Here is an 18,040-nt window from a genome sequence, read left to right as displayed (position 1 = left end):
GAGGGGGGGAAGGGAGGAACCAGTGCTTTACTTAGGCCTAAACCGTCCCTCCCCTCAAATAGGATTGGCGAGCTCACGCCTCCTCCTCACCCCCGGAGGAAAGCCTGCTACCGTATATTTCCTAATATCCACCTCAGTTGTGAGATCAGCACAGTCCCCAAGCAGGCTAAGGAAAATCCCCAAACCAGACTAGACACCGGCGAGGTCAGATGTGCAACCTGTCAGCACAGCTTCTAGGTAATATACGGTAAAAGCCTTAACTTCTGCCGGGCTGGTAAGGGAGGGACGTAGGGTAGTACTTGGGAGGGGTTGTCTCTCCTTCAACTCGGCAGGTCCAGGTTTTTTTTTTGTTTTTTTTTTTTAAAGTATTACAGGAGGCAGCGCTTTTAACTTTCTATGATTTTTGGAGTGGTTCTTCTGAATAGCGCTTGCTATACAAGCTTAGATCCTCATGACCACGCTCAACCCAGCAAATATCCAGGGCTTGGATCCCAGCCATTTCCTGCTTCTTCACACGCTTAACAGACGGTTTGGGAAAGTGTATTGAGCTTTCATTGATTGTTGTGGGGAAAGAACTACTGAGCAACAAGCAGCTTTTCAAAGGTAGGTAAACAGTGTTTCTTATTGGGGGGGGGAGGGGGTGTAAGAGATGCACAGATATTATTGGTGGAAAGGGGGATATCGACACTGAGCATATATGGGGGGAAGGCAAGTAATAACTCCGGGGGGGGGGGGGGGGGGTTACAGTCTGAGGCGTCTCTGAGTATCTGGGACATTTCATTAAAGTCATTTCCTGCCAGTATACTTTGCATACAGTACATATCAGGAAGCCTGCAAAGCTGTGTTGGCCGCATGTGGGGAGAAAATGATAAACAATCAGTTCATAAAAGTGCTTTTGCTAAGATCTGACTAGGGAGAGAAGGGGACAGATCTCACGATTGGGAGCACTACAGATTGTGGATTGGATTGGTACCACAAGCACACATGGGGGGAGGACTGGAAGGGTTTAGCGTTAGTTACTGGAGCACCTCAGACAGCCACCACTCCCTACTAACACTCCCCTCCTCACCATTAAACATCCTGAAATTGGTATCATAGCCGCTTCCTGCCTTCTTTTTGTGCTGGAAAGTGGGCAGTGCTGTTTTGGTTGTATTGGGGGAACGCCCCCCCCCCCCCCAAAGTGTTAGTTATTCTAAATCTATAAAAAATATTAGAGTTTTTTTTGGGGTGGGTGGGGGGAGGACGACGACGTTTGTGCTCGGATCATTCATCAAAATTTGTTTTTGCTACAAACCATAGAATGACACCAAGGGGATCAGTCTCTGCCTGTAGGTACTGGTAGTTGAGACATAGCACTAGATCTGGCCCAGCAGTTCTTATTTTCCTATATGCTACCTGTTGCCAGTGCCACAGAAATGCAGTCTTAAGTGTGACGAGCATCAGTGAATGGAAATCTGTGTACAGAATTTGGTGGAGGGATCCTATGGGCAGTGCTGAGTTTTCATTGCTGTTGTGTATCGATCACCTTTTCATGGTGTACAAACACCATGAAAATGATAAATGTATGGGACCATGTGTGAGGGTTTAAAAAAAAAAAAAAAAAAAGAAATTATAGGTGTTGTCTGCCCTTTTCTACCATAGAAAAATGTTTGCCTACTATTTGAAAGTTGTTTTTTTCTATAGCATGATTGTGTGAGCTTAGAACTTGTGGTTTTGTTATACTATTGTAGTGAAAAAAGAAGTTGAAATTAAATTTGTTCTCATTATCTATTCTTCTGACTCTAAATAGTATTAAAAAAGGTGAACTTTTTGGGACTGAAGAGGTTTCAGGGCATTGGTGCTTAATAAGAAAAAACTTGTAAGAAAAAACTACATACTTCTGTCAGATTTCTGTATCGTTGTATTTATAGCAATCAGATCTGGTGCCTCTGTTAAGCAAACCAGGTGCTTTTATTTTTATTTATTTGTTTATTGGGGGATTTATTAACCGCCTCTATGACGAGATTCACCCAAGGTGGTGTACAGCAGGTACAGTTTAACATAAAGCTTACAAATTGTTTAGCAGCATAACAGTAGTAAAACAAGTATAAACATAAATACAATAAATGAAATTATCATAGGGATGAAGCTTATAAACAGTAACGCCAATCTTTAAGACTTTAAACCATGTTATTGTACTAACCTTGAACCTGGGTCTCTTTTAGGACAAAAAGATGGTGTGCTGTGTTTGAGCCACTGTGGGGCTTGGGAGAATATGGGCTGAACAGGGCAGGAGTTTGCAGTGAGCCAGATGCAAAACTCAGTGGGGAATTGGATTGATCCTTGTAGCATCAAGGGTTCTTTTGGGGGCAGCCTCACTCTTAGGCCAGGGTATGCATAGCATGATCTCAGTTTCTCAAATTTACTGTTAACGCTCCCTGTAGTACTTGCATTGTGCCAAAGAGTTTCCTTTATGATGTTATATGTATAGGCAACTTATCCAGGTGCTCTTGGCAGTTTTTATTTTATTTTTATTACATTTACAATATATTTCAAGTACAATTCTTGAACTGTTTGTTTTGATCAAGCATGTGGCATCCAAAATGATGGAAGCAGAAGAGTAGCGTGATCAACAGGACACTTCCAAAGAAAACAAGGAGATGAAAAATAAGGAATAAAAGTGTTTTTTTAATAAAAGAAAAGACTCGACACGGCACCGTGTTTTGTCGAGAAATGCCTGCCTCAGGAATCTGTATACGGTAAACGCCAGTAGGTGGAGCTGAACCGAATCAAGCCTTTAAAAAGAGTAATGATTGGTGGATATGCAGGATATGTTGGTAGAAAGCACAAGCAAAACTGAAAGGAGAATCATGTCCACAAAATATTGCTTGATTCGGTTCAGCTCCACCTACTGGCGTTTACGGTATACAGACTCCTGAGGCAGGTGTTTCTCTCTGAAACATGGTGCTGTCGAGTCTTACCTTCTACTATTAAAGAACATTTTTATTCCTGATTTTTCGTCTCCTTGGTTTCTTTGGAAGAGGCCTGTTGATCACGCTAGTCCTCTGTTTCTATGCTTCCCATCGTAGTGGATCCAGTTTCTCCACTTTTGTGGTTGTTTTTGGTTTGTATCCAAAATGATGGAAAATATTTCTGTATAATTCTGCCACATCTTCTCAGTCTCAGACTGCATTTCTTGTTACTTGAAGATCTTTCCTCTCTCTACATGATTCTCTAGAGTTCCAAGATTCTGGGGTTAGCAAAAGGGCCAGACAGGCAGGTACTTTAATGTATCCCCCCCCCCCTTACTCCTCTATGCCATGGTAACCCTACCAAACCAGTTCTCTTCTGAGGTGGGTTGCTAACCTTGTTCAGCAGGCAGAATAGCATATAAGTTTCCTCAGCTACATGGGGCCAGTTTCATGGCTTTTGCTGTGAGACCAACCCCATGTGGCAGAGGGAACTGACATCCTGCCAACCATGGGGGTGACAAGCCTGAGAAGTGCTGCGGTAGGGCTGCCATGGATGGAAAGGAAAGAAGAAAACATTAAAGTACTACAAAATGGGTAAGGGGCTGACAGAAAAAGGGAAATCTACATGGTGGGGTTGGAGGAGCAAGTGAGCATCTACACAGAGCATGGAGAGGAGACCTTTATGAGAGAGGGTTGGGAGGTACAGCAAGAGCGAGGGCTACATCAGATGGTTTGGAGGGATTAGGGAGAGGGAAACATTTTATAGGGTGGGGTGCAAGGAGAAAGAGACTATATGGAGATTGCAGAGGAACTAGGAGAATGAGACAGTGCATGAGAAAAAGTGGATATGATGAACTGGGAGGATAAGGGCATGAAGCAGGAAAGAGGACCCAGAATGGCAGAAGACAGGACCCAGAGCTAGGGTAGATGATGATGAGCAACAGGAAAGGAGCTTGCACTGGATAAAACCAGGGCCAGCCTAACCATTAGGCATGCTTAGGTGGTTGCCTAGGGCAGCGTCTGCAGTCAAAGCAAAACAGACCCTGACAGCCGAACACCAAAAACTATTAATACATACATTTACCTGCATGAAGGGTGGGTGATTTTCAAACAGCCCCTTTACCTGGGTAAATGACATGAGGAAACTATAAAACGCATGATATGGGTGGGGTGGGGCACAGACTAGGGACCTGAAATTTGAGTGAAGGAGGGCATAAGGCTGGCTGTTTGTTTAGGTCACCCAGTGTCCTTGCTGCAGCCCTGCAGAAGACAGTAGAGGAGGGCTTGGAAGGTAGAAGGACTCAGTGGCGTAGCCACAGGTGGGCTTGGGTGGGCCAGGGCCCACCCATTTATGGCTCAGGCCCACCCAACAGTAGCACATGTTTAGTGGTAACTGGTGGGAATCCCAAGTTCCACCAGCTGAAGATTTCCCCCTGATGGTAACGAAAATGCTACTCTCCACAACACCGGCACCTGCGCATGCTCAGTTTTCAGTGCATTCCTGCTGCCAAGGTGGAAAGAAGCGTTTTCCCACCAGCTGAGATTTTTTTTTAGGGGGGGAGAACACTTGGTGCCCACCCATTTCTTGCCTAGGCCCACCCAAAATCTGTTGTGTGGCTACGCCCCTGGAAGGACTAGGGAGGAGTGGAGAAGAAAGTAGACCAGACTGGGATTTTAGTGCCCTTCGTCACCGGCGCCCTGGGCCAGTGCCTCACCTGTCCTAGGTTGAACCAGCCCTGCTTTGTTGCTTGAGCATTTTATATTTGTAATCAAAAACTAGCTCTGTTCTTTTTATATGCTTTCAATACCTTCCTCCTTTTAGAAACTCCTTTTCAATTTCTTCCCCTACATCTCTTAAAGGGATAGATACCGGACTGGGATTTTGGCAACTCTTATCAGTGCCCTGAGCCACTTCCTCACCTGGTCCAGCAGGAGGAAGGAGGTGGGGAGACTTGAAAGAGAAGGGGAGATAACCAGATCACAAGCAGGGAGGTAATGGAGGGAGAAATATTCAATTGTGTTCCAATGCAAAAGTTGGCTCAGGGCACCACAATCCCTTGAGCCGGCCCTGCAACAAAGATAACAATACATTTTATTTTAAATGCATTGATTGGAATTATGCCAGCTTTGGTAACATGCAGCATCTGATATTATGAATCTTATGTAATACTTGAAGAAATAGATTTGTTTCTCTTTCTCCACTGTTACATAGAAACATTGAAAAAATGTAGGCAGATTAAAGACTATATGGCCTATCAAGGCTGCCATCTACTTTCCTTATCACTCCCTTAGAGATTCTATGTACTTGACCCAAGCTCTCTTGAATTCAGATACTGTTTTTGTCTCCACCACTTTCACCAGAAGGCCATTCCACGAATTTACCACCCTTTCCATAAAGAAATATTTCCTCCGGTTACTTCCGAGTCTATCCCACTTTCACCTTCATCCTGTGCTCCCTAGTTCCAGAGCTTCCTTTCAATTGAAAGAGACTCACCTCCTATACTTTATGCCACATAGGCATTTAAATGTCTCTATCATATCTCCCCACTCCCACCTTTCTTCCAAAGCATACATATTGAGATCTTTGTCTGTCGCCGTATGCTTTACGATGAAGACTGACCGTTTTAGTAGCGCCCTCTGGACCGACTCCATCCTGTTTATATCTTTTGGAAGGTGTGGTCTCCAGAACTGTACACCAGTATTCTAAATGAGGTCTCACCAGAGTCTTAGAAGAAAGAAGCAGTCCGTATGAAGAAATACCGTTCCTTTAATGGTTTTCAAAGCTCCTGGGGTTTACAATCCAGTGCCCGACATGGCTATGTTTCTCCAGCAATACAGGCTGCATCAGGGGCAGCTAAAACCAGCTTATGTGAAACAACAAATTTCACCAGTTCTGATTACCGATGTGTCTCTGCCTGGGTCCATTTGATACCATCAATGCCAGTTTTGCACTTTCCCCTTTCATTAATATATCTAAAAATGTCTCCACCCCCCACCCCATTTTACCGTATTGGCTATTTGTTTTTTCCGTTTGCATCTTTGCTTTCCTGACTACTCTACCAACTTCTTTTAGCTTTTCCGAATATTGTTGCCTGTCTTCCTGTTCCTCGATCTCTTGTAGTTTATAAAGGTTAACCTCTCATAAGTACATAAGTAATGCCACACTAGGAAAAGACCAAGGGTCCATCGAGCCCAGCATCCTGTCCACGACACGGCAGCGGCCAATCCAGGCCAAGGGCACCTGGCAAGCTTCCCAAACGTACAAACATTCTATACATGTTATTCCTGGAATTGTGGATTTTTCCCAAGTCCATTTAGTAGTGGTTTTTGGACTCGGTTTTCATAATTTTGTTCACAAATTGCCACTACTCTAGGCCAGTTCTTGCTATAGCATGAAAACAGTCCACTAATGAGTTCCATCAGACATTTTGTGGGACATATAATTTAGTTCCTCCTGCTTTCTTCAGAACAGCTGCTACAAAGTACTTATTGCAGAAATATTTAGCAATTTCAGCATTAGCTTTTATTTCTGAAGTAGTCAAGTGATTTTTCTAGGAAATGCATCAAATGAGCACTGTAAGTGTATGTTGTTAGTGTAACCCTCATGCCAGTCAGGGCAGGCAGGCTGGGCCTCCCTTCATCTTCTCAGATTGCCAGTGGTGTCTTCTTTTCAGGATCCCAACCTCTCCTGCAGGGCAAGGCACAGCAAATGTACCAACCCTCTGTGATGCTACTGTTTTACAATCATAGGAGGTTTCCTTAGAGGTAGGGGTGAGGGACAGGTACTGAAAGAAAGGGTTAGTTGAAAAGCAGGATTTCCCAGAAAAGAATGGATGAACAAGCAGGTGAAATAAAACAATTTGGAGAAATGGTATTGGAATTTGTGAAGGGAAGATGGGCCAAAATGGAGGAGAACCAGGTTATGGGGTTGTGGGGGAGGAGCACAAATGAGTACTGGCAAAATGCAAACAGTTCCAAAGTGATCAAATTATTTGTCTTAGCTGTATCTCAAAATACAACCAAGCACCTACTACAGTGTATACTTGACTAAAGCATGGCTAGAGGCCTCACACTCACTTCTCTAGTTACCTTTTCAGCTACTACTTTGAGAACCAAAGTGGCCTCTTTTTCCTCTTACTTTTATTTTACTTTCCTTTACAAAAAGTTTATTTTTTTTTTTTGCTCACTTCTTCCAGATGTTCCCATCCAGGCAACAATTTTTGAGGTAATCACCCTATAACATAAGTGTTTTTGGTTTGTTTGTTTTTAAAGTCTAGAACCTTCATTTTTGAATGAGCCCTCTCCACACCTATCTTAGTATTAAACCACACCATCTGGTGATCACAGGGTGCCAGTTGATTACCTACTATAAATCAAAAACAGTGTCTCCCCATTAGTAAGCACTAAGAGGCAGATGCACGAAAGTCCTGGTAAAGCACCAATCATTATTTCCGCCTCGGTAAAACTTACCGAGTTGGAAATAGCGAGCTATGCTCAAAAGAAACGGGATGCAAATGAGCTGCGCACAAAAACAGCGTGCAGCTCGGTAGGAGGGAACCCAGTTGGTCAGCTGAGCATGCTCAGAACAGCCATTTGCTAAGAGTTTCTGCTCTGTGCATGCTCAGAGCAACGCATACTACAACCTTTCTACACACATACAAGCTGTATGTATGAATGCCGTGTGTAGCTTTTATTTTTAAACTTAGCAGCAGCACAATTGTGAGCCTGTGATTTCTGGAGAGATGTGCTCTCCCCCTGCCTGGCAGCAGCATGGAGCTGCAGTCTGACCACCGGAGTATCGCCTGTGCCCGGCACCAGGACCCTTCCTGAGCAGAAACTGTTTTCCACATTTGAGCAGGGGCCTCTGAACTGTGGTAGTGGTAACTCGCCCTCAGATCCTCCTATGGACCGCACCTGCCAAGAAGCAGCCGTCATGCGACAGCTCCTGACCACCCATAAAAATTTATCCAAAAGGTAGGCAGTTCTTTCTGTTCATCACTCGGAATGCACATTTGAATAGTAATTAGCTCATTAAAATAACTTTACATACAGTTCTCACTGGCTGCTACCATGACAGGAAAAGAGCCTGTAGAACCCCTTTATGCATGTCTCGCTGAACTACATGCTTTTTAAGCCGGCTAGAATCAGTATAAGAAGCACGTTGTTGGCTCGTTAAGTTTTGTGCATCTGGGGCCTAAGTCCAGTATGGCCCTCATCCTGCATGAGTTCCATTACCAACTGTTGGAATAGGGGTTCCATTACCAACTTCTGGAATTGGAGTATCCATAATAGGGATACCCCAATCAACATCTGGTATACTAAAATCACCTATTAGTAGTACTTTCCATGTCACTGCTATATTTTGAATGCCTTCAATTAAATCTCTGTCCATTTCTTTTTTCTGTGAAGGAGGCCTGTATCTCACATCAATGGAAATACATTTGCCATTCCTTCTTTCCAGACTGACCCACAGTGCCTCTTCCTTACTCTGTAGGCCCTGCAATTGTGTAGGTTTAATATTATCTTTAACATATAATTCCCTTCCCCCTCCCTTTTTTCTTACCCTGTCTTTTCTGAACAGAGAGAATGGATGGTTGGTGGGTGGGTGCGGGGGAGGGAATTACACAAAACAGAGGCTTCCCTCAACTGGTATCTGTGCTCTACTAAGAGGTGTATTTTCAAAGCACTTAGTCTTACAAAGTTTCATCGTAACCTATGGAACTTTGTAAGTCTAAGTGCCTTAAAATGAGCCCCTAAACTACACTCTAAAACACTATGGGGTCTGTTGACTAAGTCATGCTAGCGACTTCCACACGTCATTGCTGATGCAGCCCATTCAAAGTGAATGAGCTGTGTCAGCACTAGTGCACAGCCAGCCACACTAGCGGCTTAGTAAACCCCAGCGTGTCTATATAAAAACCTAACAGAGACTTGTCTACATTATTGTCTAAACTGACTTTGCTAATTTAACAACATCCCTGGAGACTTATCAGCCTCATTGGGATTACTTCTCTCTATATGCTACTATATATTTGTCCCAGAGTTGTGTTCAGTGGCATAGCTATGTGGAGCCTGAGGGGGCCTGGGCCCCCGCAGATTCGCACCTGGCCCCCTGCCGATGACCCCCCCCTCCAGCCACCAACCCTCCCCCACCATCGCCGCCCGCCCCGCCACCACATGATTTACCTTGTTTGCTGGCGGGGATCCCCAAACCCCGCCAGCCAAGAGTGTTCTTCAGCACCGGAGTTAGTAGACTCTGGTGCCTTCATTCAAGGAAGTTCGTCTGAAGGATCAGCTGGTTTTGATGCCTTACGTCCTGCACCATGCATGTAGCCCCGTGCAGGACGTAAAGGCGTCAAAACCAGCTGATCCTTCAGACGAACTTCCTTGAATGAAGGCGCCGGAGTCTACTAACTCCGACGCTGAAGAACACTCTTGGCTGGCGGGGTTTGGGGATCCCCACCAGCAAACAAGGTACTTCATGGGGCGATGGCGGGGGAGGGTTGGTAGCGGGAGGGGGGGTTTAAGAGTGTTGGCGCGATCGAGCAGGGGGGTCGCCAGAGGGGGGAGGCGGCTTAACAGTGCCCTCCCCACCTCGGGCTCTGGCCCCCCCTCCTGGCAAGGTCTGGCTACGCCCCTGGTTGTGTTCTCTTTTTTTCGGAACCTTATCAGCTTCCTTGCACCTACCGTTACTCTATTTTCCACTCTCTATATGTTCCCGGAGTTGGTACTCTCCTCTCCGGAACCTGTAAGCTACATTGAGCCTACTGGTATGCGGGAAAATGTAGGATACAAATGTAATAAATATATAAAGACAATGAAATTACCTTATTCAACCCCTGTTTTTTCCCAAGTTTGAATGCAATTTCCAAAAGGTAAGATACACCAATGACGTTTTGATCCCCTCAGCACTTCTTTCAGAACCTTTTCAGTATATGCAGAGCTTATTGGGGTTTCTATTTCTAATTTGTACTGTAGATCCTTATTTATTGCATTGGCAGCTGGCTCCAGATGTTCAGGATAAATGAATACATCCCTGGGTTTACCCCAATTCATGCAGGATCTTGTAGTCTTGCCCTTGTTAGGGACTGCAAAAGACAATCAGAGCTGCAATGAGGTAAAACTAGGAGTGGATCAAGGTGTTCTAAAAATCTGGAGCCAGTTGTAGACCTATTTTGGTAAAGGGCTGCTGTTTACATGTGACATAAGTGAGATATTTTACTAGAACGTTTTTGTGTTGGAATCTTTAGTCTTTCCAACATGTTTCCCCCCCCCCCCCCCCCCCCAGTAGAAGGTGTGATATTCTAGGGTCTGGTGTATCACAATTTTTTTTTTTGTTTGTTTAGTGCTGTTTTTGGTGCGAGGCCTGCGGTATAGGTTTGAAAGGTACTTTTGCTGGGTTATCTCCAAAAGTGCCTGGTGAAGCATTTGTGTTGCTGTTACTGAGGTGACATTAAACTTTACCTGTAAATATAATTGTGGTTGGGAGGCGGGGATAGTGCTGGGCAGACTTATACGGTCTGTGCCCTGAAGAGCACAGGTACAAATCAAAGTAGGGTATACACAAAAAGCAGCAAATATGAGTTATCTTGTTGGGCAGACTGGATGGACCGTGCAGGTCTTTTTCTGCCATCATCTACTATGTTACTATAATTGTGTACCAGAACTGCTGCCCGAGGTAAGTGTGCAATGGTAGTGGAGGCGGGTTGCAAAAGGTTCACCTAGGTCAGTGGTTCCCAACCCTACCCTGGGGACTACCCAGCCAGTCAGGTTTTCAGGATATCCACAATGAATATTAACACAAGAGACTTGTACACATTGAAGGCAGTGCATGCAAATCACAATGAATATTCATGAGAGAGGATATCCTGAAAAACTGACTGGCTGGGGAGTCCCCAGGACAGGTTTGGGAATCACTGACTTGGGCCAATGCAAGGATATTAAAACACACTTTTTTGTGGTGGTCTATGACTATTGCATTCTTCACTTGTGAAAAAAACAGCATATGATGAAGAAAGAATAATATGTATGTAATGAGATTTTCAAGGAGGAAGCTGGATTTTGTTAGTGACAATTACGGTCTCTGCCTGTGCGTCTTCTGAAGGGACAGGCCCTCAATTAACTTAGAAAAATGGTCGTTTCTGGTGTGTCCTGGAAAACAAAATGCAACCCAGTGCATTTTATAAGGAGCCTAGTGGTATCTCTCCTTTCCATCATAGAGCACAGACTGCCTTAGTTTAAGTCATAGTTGAGAGCTGGCCATCCTTGGCACAGGCAGGAAAATATTTGCCTTATTTCTCATTGCAAGCAGTAACTTATTCCAGGCTGTGTTGCACAAGTTTTAGAAGCTAACTTTGGGTCCCTGGCAGTGATGGATAGCGTTATATTGTGTCCAGGAAATAAAATGGTGACTGCCCTTGTTTGTCATGCACTCTAGTTTGCTTTTGTGGCGGAACATAAAGATAGCTGGTTAAGAATTTGAATTGTGTATTTGAAGTCCTGTGGTAGTAATTCACCAGAGGGTGCTCATTCTTTTCATGAATAGAGACTCTTTGAACAAAGCCCTTTTCCCCTTTCTGTGCTTATAGAAAAGATAAGACCCTGGATCGTTATTAAGCGCCTGACTGGCCAAAGCATTTTGCTTACATTCTGTGTCAGCGGGATAAAACCCTTTAGAGGCTGATTTTTTTTAAGCACTTGCTTGTGATATTTATTTCATAAACAGGGCTGTCTGATAAGTATTTGCGCCCCTTTAGTGAGTAAAGGCCCTGTTGGCAAATTTTGAGAAATGTTTTGCTTTTCACAGTAATGGAACATCTGTGTGTAGCAGGCTATGCATGAAAGCTTAAATTCAGAGTGAAGTAGCTTCTGTGATGCAAAAGTATGAAGAGCAGCTCACTGATTTTTTTTAATTTGATGAAAATGTATTTACACACTTTTTTTTTGCAACAAAGATAAATATTGTTGCACAGAGTTTTGCTGTCAACTGGCATCTGAAGCAAGCCTTTCTGTGTAATGGACCACTAGCCTGAGGAAAATCATGTGGGTTAATACATTGGCCTCCTACTAAAAGGAGCATGAGTGAAGGTATAGTGTGGTGCTTGCTTGTTTTTATTTATTTATCAAAATTTCAAAACTTTAATCAAGCAAAAAAGAATACTTGTACAGAAAAGCATGATACAACAGCAATAATATGCAATTATATCCACTAAAAGAAAAAAACAAAGGAAAAACATTATCTGTCAATCATAACTCAAGTCCACATTTTAGATCCACGATATTAAACGATGGAAATTCTAGTTTAAGGAAAACAATAAAGGCATTTTCTTCATCTAACGAATCACTAGATTCCTGTTAAATTAAATTAGAGAGAGCCATTATTGAGATTCCCCAGCAATCTGTTTAGTTGACAAAAAGGCTGTAAGATGGGAAGGCTCATAGAAGATGTATGTTACCGATTGGTATCTGAGGACACATTTTGCATAGATATCGCAAAAAAGAAAATGTAGCTCGTAACTGGATTGTTGACGCCTCTTCTGGGTGTCCTTGGAGACGTCTGGAAAAATTAGAATTTTCAATCCCAGGAAAGTCTTATTTTTGAAAAACATTTTGAAGAACCAATTCTTATCAGGTGTCAACACTACAGTGGCAATCAAAGTTGACGCAACAACTAAATCAGTATCTGAAGACTCCAATAAAGCAGTAACATCCAACTCTTGATTATCTTGATCTTGCTGATTAACTATTGGTTTAGTAGGTAAATAATATACTTGTGAGAAAGGCGGAATGCTTTCTTCAGCCACTCCTAATATTTCTTTAATATACTTTTTCAACATATCTCGGGGAGAGACTGTGAATTGTTTAGGAAAATTAAGGAATCTGAGATTATTACTCCTGGAAAAATTTCTCAAGAGATTCAGCCTTTCAAATATGTCAATTCGTTAACAATAGTACTTTGAAGAGTTTGTATTTGTTGCAATTCTTTTTCTTGTATCTTATTTTGTTGAGTTAAAATTTCTAATCCAGTCAGTTTCTTTAAATTTCCTTTCCAAATTAGTCAAATTCTGGATCAATTTTTTGAACCTGAGGGCACAATGCTTTACCCAAGTCCACAATTAAACTCCATAAACTGTCTAGAGTAACTTCAGTAGGTTTAGATATGGATAAAGGAAATAGACATCAGTACCTCAGGTTCCTTGTTAGTAGAAGAGTCTTTCTTTTTTTCCCATTTTTACAGCTGCTACCTCCCCCACTGTATCAGATGGGACAGCTTCATCCTCTCCTGGTGAAGCTAATAACTCCAGGCTCCTCTGAGCTCCCTCGGGTTGATGACATGCCTCTCACCTCTCTTCTCCTGCCCCACCACCTTGGTTAGCAGGGTTTGAGACGCCGACAACGGGGAGCTACTACCTCATGGTTGTGGGGGAGGAGCTCTCACGTCTGGGCTGAGCGAAAGCTCTAGCCCAGGGAGCGTCCCAGGGTCTCCATCCACCCCAGAGCGCTCCAGCAGACTGCCCTCTGGAGTTGTAGGAATCCCAGCCCTTTGAAAATAAGAGTCAAGTATGCTGGTACCAGAAAGGAAACTTTGCTGCTGAGAGGCAGCGGGAGCAGATCAGCTCCTTCTTTTTGGAACTCACCTAGCCAGTCAGATTTTCAGGATGTGTATACCGAATATGCATGAGAGAAATTTGCATATACTACCTCCATTCTGTGAAAATCTCTTATGCGTATCTGTCCTGGGTATCCTAAAAATGTGGCTGACTGACTGTGTGGAGAATAGAGGTGTGCACGGGGATGGGGATCATGGGAAATCCGTAAGCATCTGTGGCATTTCTGATAAAAGATCCATTTATGCTGGGAATGGGGTAGGAATGGATCCAAATTGACTGGGGATGGGTGGGGATGGAGACCAGATTATGTCCCCCTGTGCATCTGTAGTGTCAACTCGGTGGAATAGTGAGAATGTTTTGAACCTTGATATTTCAGAAAACAGCTTACTTGCTGGTACTTGTTTGCTTAAGTTTTTTTTTTTTTGTTTGTTTACTTTTTTGCTTAAAGTGTTAATAAGAATATGTTTTTCTTAAATTTACAAGATCGTTCAAATGCAGTTGAGTAGGGGGATGGGAAAGAAAGCTTTAGGGATGGTGAGGGGGTGGTAGTAATATGATGGGGATTGGGGATAGAAAATAATTGACTAGGGATGGATCCAAACTGACTGGGGATAAGTGGGGATGGGGACCAGCTTATGGCCCTGTTCACACCTCTAGTGGAGAACCCTTGTTCTAGAGTTATGCTCTCTGACTAGAGGGGGGGTAAGGGTGAAAATCAGGGTCCATGGATTATGAATATGTTGAAAAATCAGAAAGCATGTGTTCAGGTATTCCAAAACAGAATGGGATTAGAGCCTGAAGCCCTACCTGTAATGTTGACTCCTTAGGCCACAGCAGAGGGAAAGCTGGCAGTAGGCCCGGCTGCCTCTGCTCTGGTATACAGTAATGGGATCTGTGGGTTATTCAAAGGCTATGGTTAGAAGAGCGGAACCTAAACAATACTACTTCATAGTGCTCTCTGTGTTTGTACAGCAAGAGGTTTGCTGGACTTAATGTACACAGTATATTGCCAGTTTTCTTACCACTTATTGTTCATGGAACATTGTTGGCAGGGTGGAGCCTAGAAAGCCTGCTAATTTGTGCAGCGTAATTGTAGATAGAGCCTCAGGAGAGTTTTTAGGGGATATTGCAACAGATCTTGTAGCAACAAACTAGTGATTACATGGGCTTCACATCTTAGTGGTAGTGGCGGCAGGGTAGGAAGGAATGTTTAGCAATTCCGTTTGCTTGTTATCTGACTGTGCTGCAGCTGTCGGGGTCATGTGAAGCTGGAGCAGTATGTTGCTGTTGCTTAAACCGAGCAATTGCAGAGTTTTCACAAGACAACTGTTTGCTGCCCCTTTCCATCGCATTGTATGAAATAAGTTTCAGCTTGCCAGTGTGTGCATACTTCATCCACTTAGTGGCTATGTTTCTGAGTAGAGATTGAGACGGGGATAAAATTTGTCCCCACCCTCGCAGATTCTGTCTTTGCCCCTGCGGGCTCTGTTCTCATCTGCAGAAGCCTTGAACGCTTATGATTTTATATTTAAATCTTTCTATTAAAGTATAAAAAGGATCAATATGCTATGCAACTATTGTGTGTAAATTAAAAATTGAAAACAATAATAACAATGGGCAACTATAATAAACCCCTCCACATCACCACCACCCTCTACCCTTCCAACCCAAACAGTAGCTGACTTCTACTACCCCAAGGAATTCTAATTCACCCTGTTAAAATGTCCAGGGGTACATAACACAAGAATAGCCAAACTGGGTCAGACCAATGGTCCATCCAGCCCAGTATCCTGTTTCCAACAGTGGCCAATGCAGGTCACAAGTACCTGGCAGAAACCCAGATTGTGGCATACATATATGTATTGCCATACTGGGAAAGACCAAAGGTCCATCAAGCCCAGCATCCTGTTTCCAACAGTGGCCAATCCAGGTCACAAATACCTGTCAAGATCCCCCAAAAGTACAAAACATTTTATACTGCATATCCCAGAAATAGTGGATTTTCCCCAAGTCCATTTAATAATGGTCTATGGACCTTTCCTTAGGAAGCCGTACAAACCTTTTTTAAACTCCGCTAAGCTAACCGCCTTTACCACAATCTCTGGCAACGAATTCCAGAGTTTAATTACATGTTGAGTGAAGAAAACCTTTCTCCGATTTGTTTTAAATTTACTACTTTGTAGCTTCATTGCATGCCCCCTAGTCCTAGTATTTTTGGAAAGCGTAAACAAACGTAGCTGTTCTGTATACCCTAGCAGGGAGAAATATTCACCTACAGATTTAAAAATCATAACAGTGCTTTATAGGGCATAAGCCATCAACAATCTCAGGATTCAGTTTAGCTCTTCTTTCTTTCACAGTCCCTCCTGCAATAGAAGATGTCTTCCTAGAAGATGTGCTGGTAGCAGGATGTACAGGATCCCCCATTCAAATTTTGCTAGCTGTGGCCAGCATGTTTGCTTGTTTTTTCCAAAAAATAAAAATATTGATGTTTGCATCAAACATAAATAACAGTCCAGCTTATTAACAGTCTTCAAAGTAGAAAGTGACACAGGGACAATGTTTGTCCCCATCCCTGTCCTCGTCCCCGTTACTGCGGGTCCCTGTGTCATTCTCTATTTCTGAACATATCTTGAACTGACAACATAAATGTTGTCTGAGGAGGTAGCCTCACCTCTTAGGGTGGAACATTTCTGGGCATCAGGTTGACCAGGGACCAAAAATTTGCTGCTGGTTCAGGAGGACATGCACATGCCGTAATGAAGCCTGGGCCAGAAGAGGACATGCTTTTGTTGTGGAGGGAGGGGGGGGGGGGCGGGTAGGGCCGGGTCTGAGAAGAGCCACTTCCCTTGCACCTCAGCCTGGAAGAGCTGTTGCTGGTCCAGGGAAATGCAACAAAGTGGTGACAAGAGGAGGGTAGAAATTGGAGGAAAATAAGAGTTATGGCCCTGTTTACTAAGGTGCTCTAGTGTTTAGTGTGCGCTAAATGCTAGAGACACCCATACTAATATATGGGTGTCTTTAGCGTTTAGCATGCGCTAAAAACGCTAGCACACCCTTAGTGCACCTTAGTAAACAGGGCCCTAAGAGTGAAGTAAGCAAAATGGAACAAGTAAAATAAGAACAGGTTGAAAAGAGCGTGACATGGCATGTTTTCCCTTCATTCAGTTACAGATTTAGGCGCATCTGCCTGAGGACTCTGGGGAGAGGCAAGGAGAAGGACTTCTCAACAGAGGGCCGGGAGGAGAGGAGGAAAAATATCTCCATTTATACCCTACAAAGTGATTACAAAGCTATTCAGGGGAATCTCTTTGCTGTGAATGGTGTGATGTGTGTCTTATGGGGGATTTTTGGGTGGGGTATATGTGTGTCTACTTGAATATAAATCACCTTAGAATAAGGCATGAGGTAAATGCCTGCATAAATAAATGAAATAAGAGGGTTTTAAGGTGGTGCAGGCTTTTGAAGGGGTAGTGTGGCGAGATGTTGAAATGTCAGGGTGTGGAGTTTTGGGGTTTTCTGTCTTTCCATAAACTTCATCTTTACCTCCCCCTCCCCCCCTCCATGCTCATCGGCAGCTTTGTCAGGTCCCTGTAGAGTACTGTGCCTTAAGTTTTCACTGCAGGGCTTGAGCTTCGCATGGAACACTTCCAGTCTTGCGTTCAGCCAGTCTTCAGTTTTCTTCCGCTGACCCACTTGTTTTCATATGGTGGAGTCTGATCTCACCCCCCCCCCCCCTCCAACTCCATCGTACAACTTCCTGCTGGCTCACGCTCCACTTTGCAGATAGATTTGCATGTGCTTAAATAAATCCATCTGTATGGATGGACAGATGGACCAACCCTTTCCAATTGAATTGCAATAGTGAATTGCGCCTAAAAATGAAAAATAGAGGAAAAAACAACTAGTTTTCTTTGTTTAAAATAATCCCTCCTCCTCATCTACTCTGGGCTCAGTTTCTGCTCCTTTTTAAGGCTTCTGGCGCTACTGAAGTCAGGCTACCTTGAACCTTCATTCACAACTTCTGGAGATTCCATATTTGTAGTCACTTTTTTTCCTTGTAACTAGGTTATCATCCTTAATCAGAGAGACGTGGCTCCCTCTAGAACCTGTTGGGCAGGCTCCCAGGGTGTTTGGATCAGTAGATGTTCCAGACTTCACCCATGGACTGCCATCCTCAGCCAGACTCTGGAACTAAACCCGGATCTCCAAGATTGCAGCTTATGGTACTGCTACTGAAACAGCTGGGGGCACCCAAAGTTAACATAATTTAAATGGGTTTGACAAAAAATAGCTTGTAGAGTCTCTTTGGACTGCAGGTAGAGAATGGCATGGGGACAAAGTCTGTCCTCATCTACCCAAGACTCAAACACTTATGATTTTATATTTTAAATCTTTTTATTAACAAGGAATTGACACTAATTGGCATTAGAATTTACATGTACAACTGTCTAAGGACCCTGTTTACTAAGGTTTAGC

At 43.5% G+C, this 18,040-nt stretch overlaps 1 protein-coding gene across 3 annotated transcripts in view; it reads left to right on the top strand.

Annotated features, from left to right (window-relative positions):
• Positions 1-382: 382 nt before the first annotated feature.
• Positions 383-18,040, top strand: part of SVIL (supervillin) — a 492,709-nt gene continuing 475,051 nt past the window's right edge. For 2 of the 3 annotated variants that reach the window (XM_030199261.1, XM_030199260.1), the window contains exon 1: positions 383-603. The gene's annotated coding sequence lies outside the window, so the exon portion shown is untranslated. The remainder of the gene's footprint in view (positions 604-18,040) is intronic. The other variant, XM_030199262.1, reaches the window with a different exon arrangement.

The sequence above is a fragment of the Microcaecilia unicolor genome, chromosome 1, assembly GCF_901765095.1.
Source record: "Microcaecilia unicolor chromosome 1, aMicUni1.1, whole genome shotgun sequence".
Lineage (NCBI taxonomy): Eukaryota > Metazoa > Chordata > Amphibia > Gymnophiona > Siphonopidae > Microcaecilia > Microcaecilia unicolor.
The sequence above is the reverse complement of the archived record's forward strand: the minus strand, read 5'-3'. Positions and strand labels throughout refer to the sequence as shown.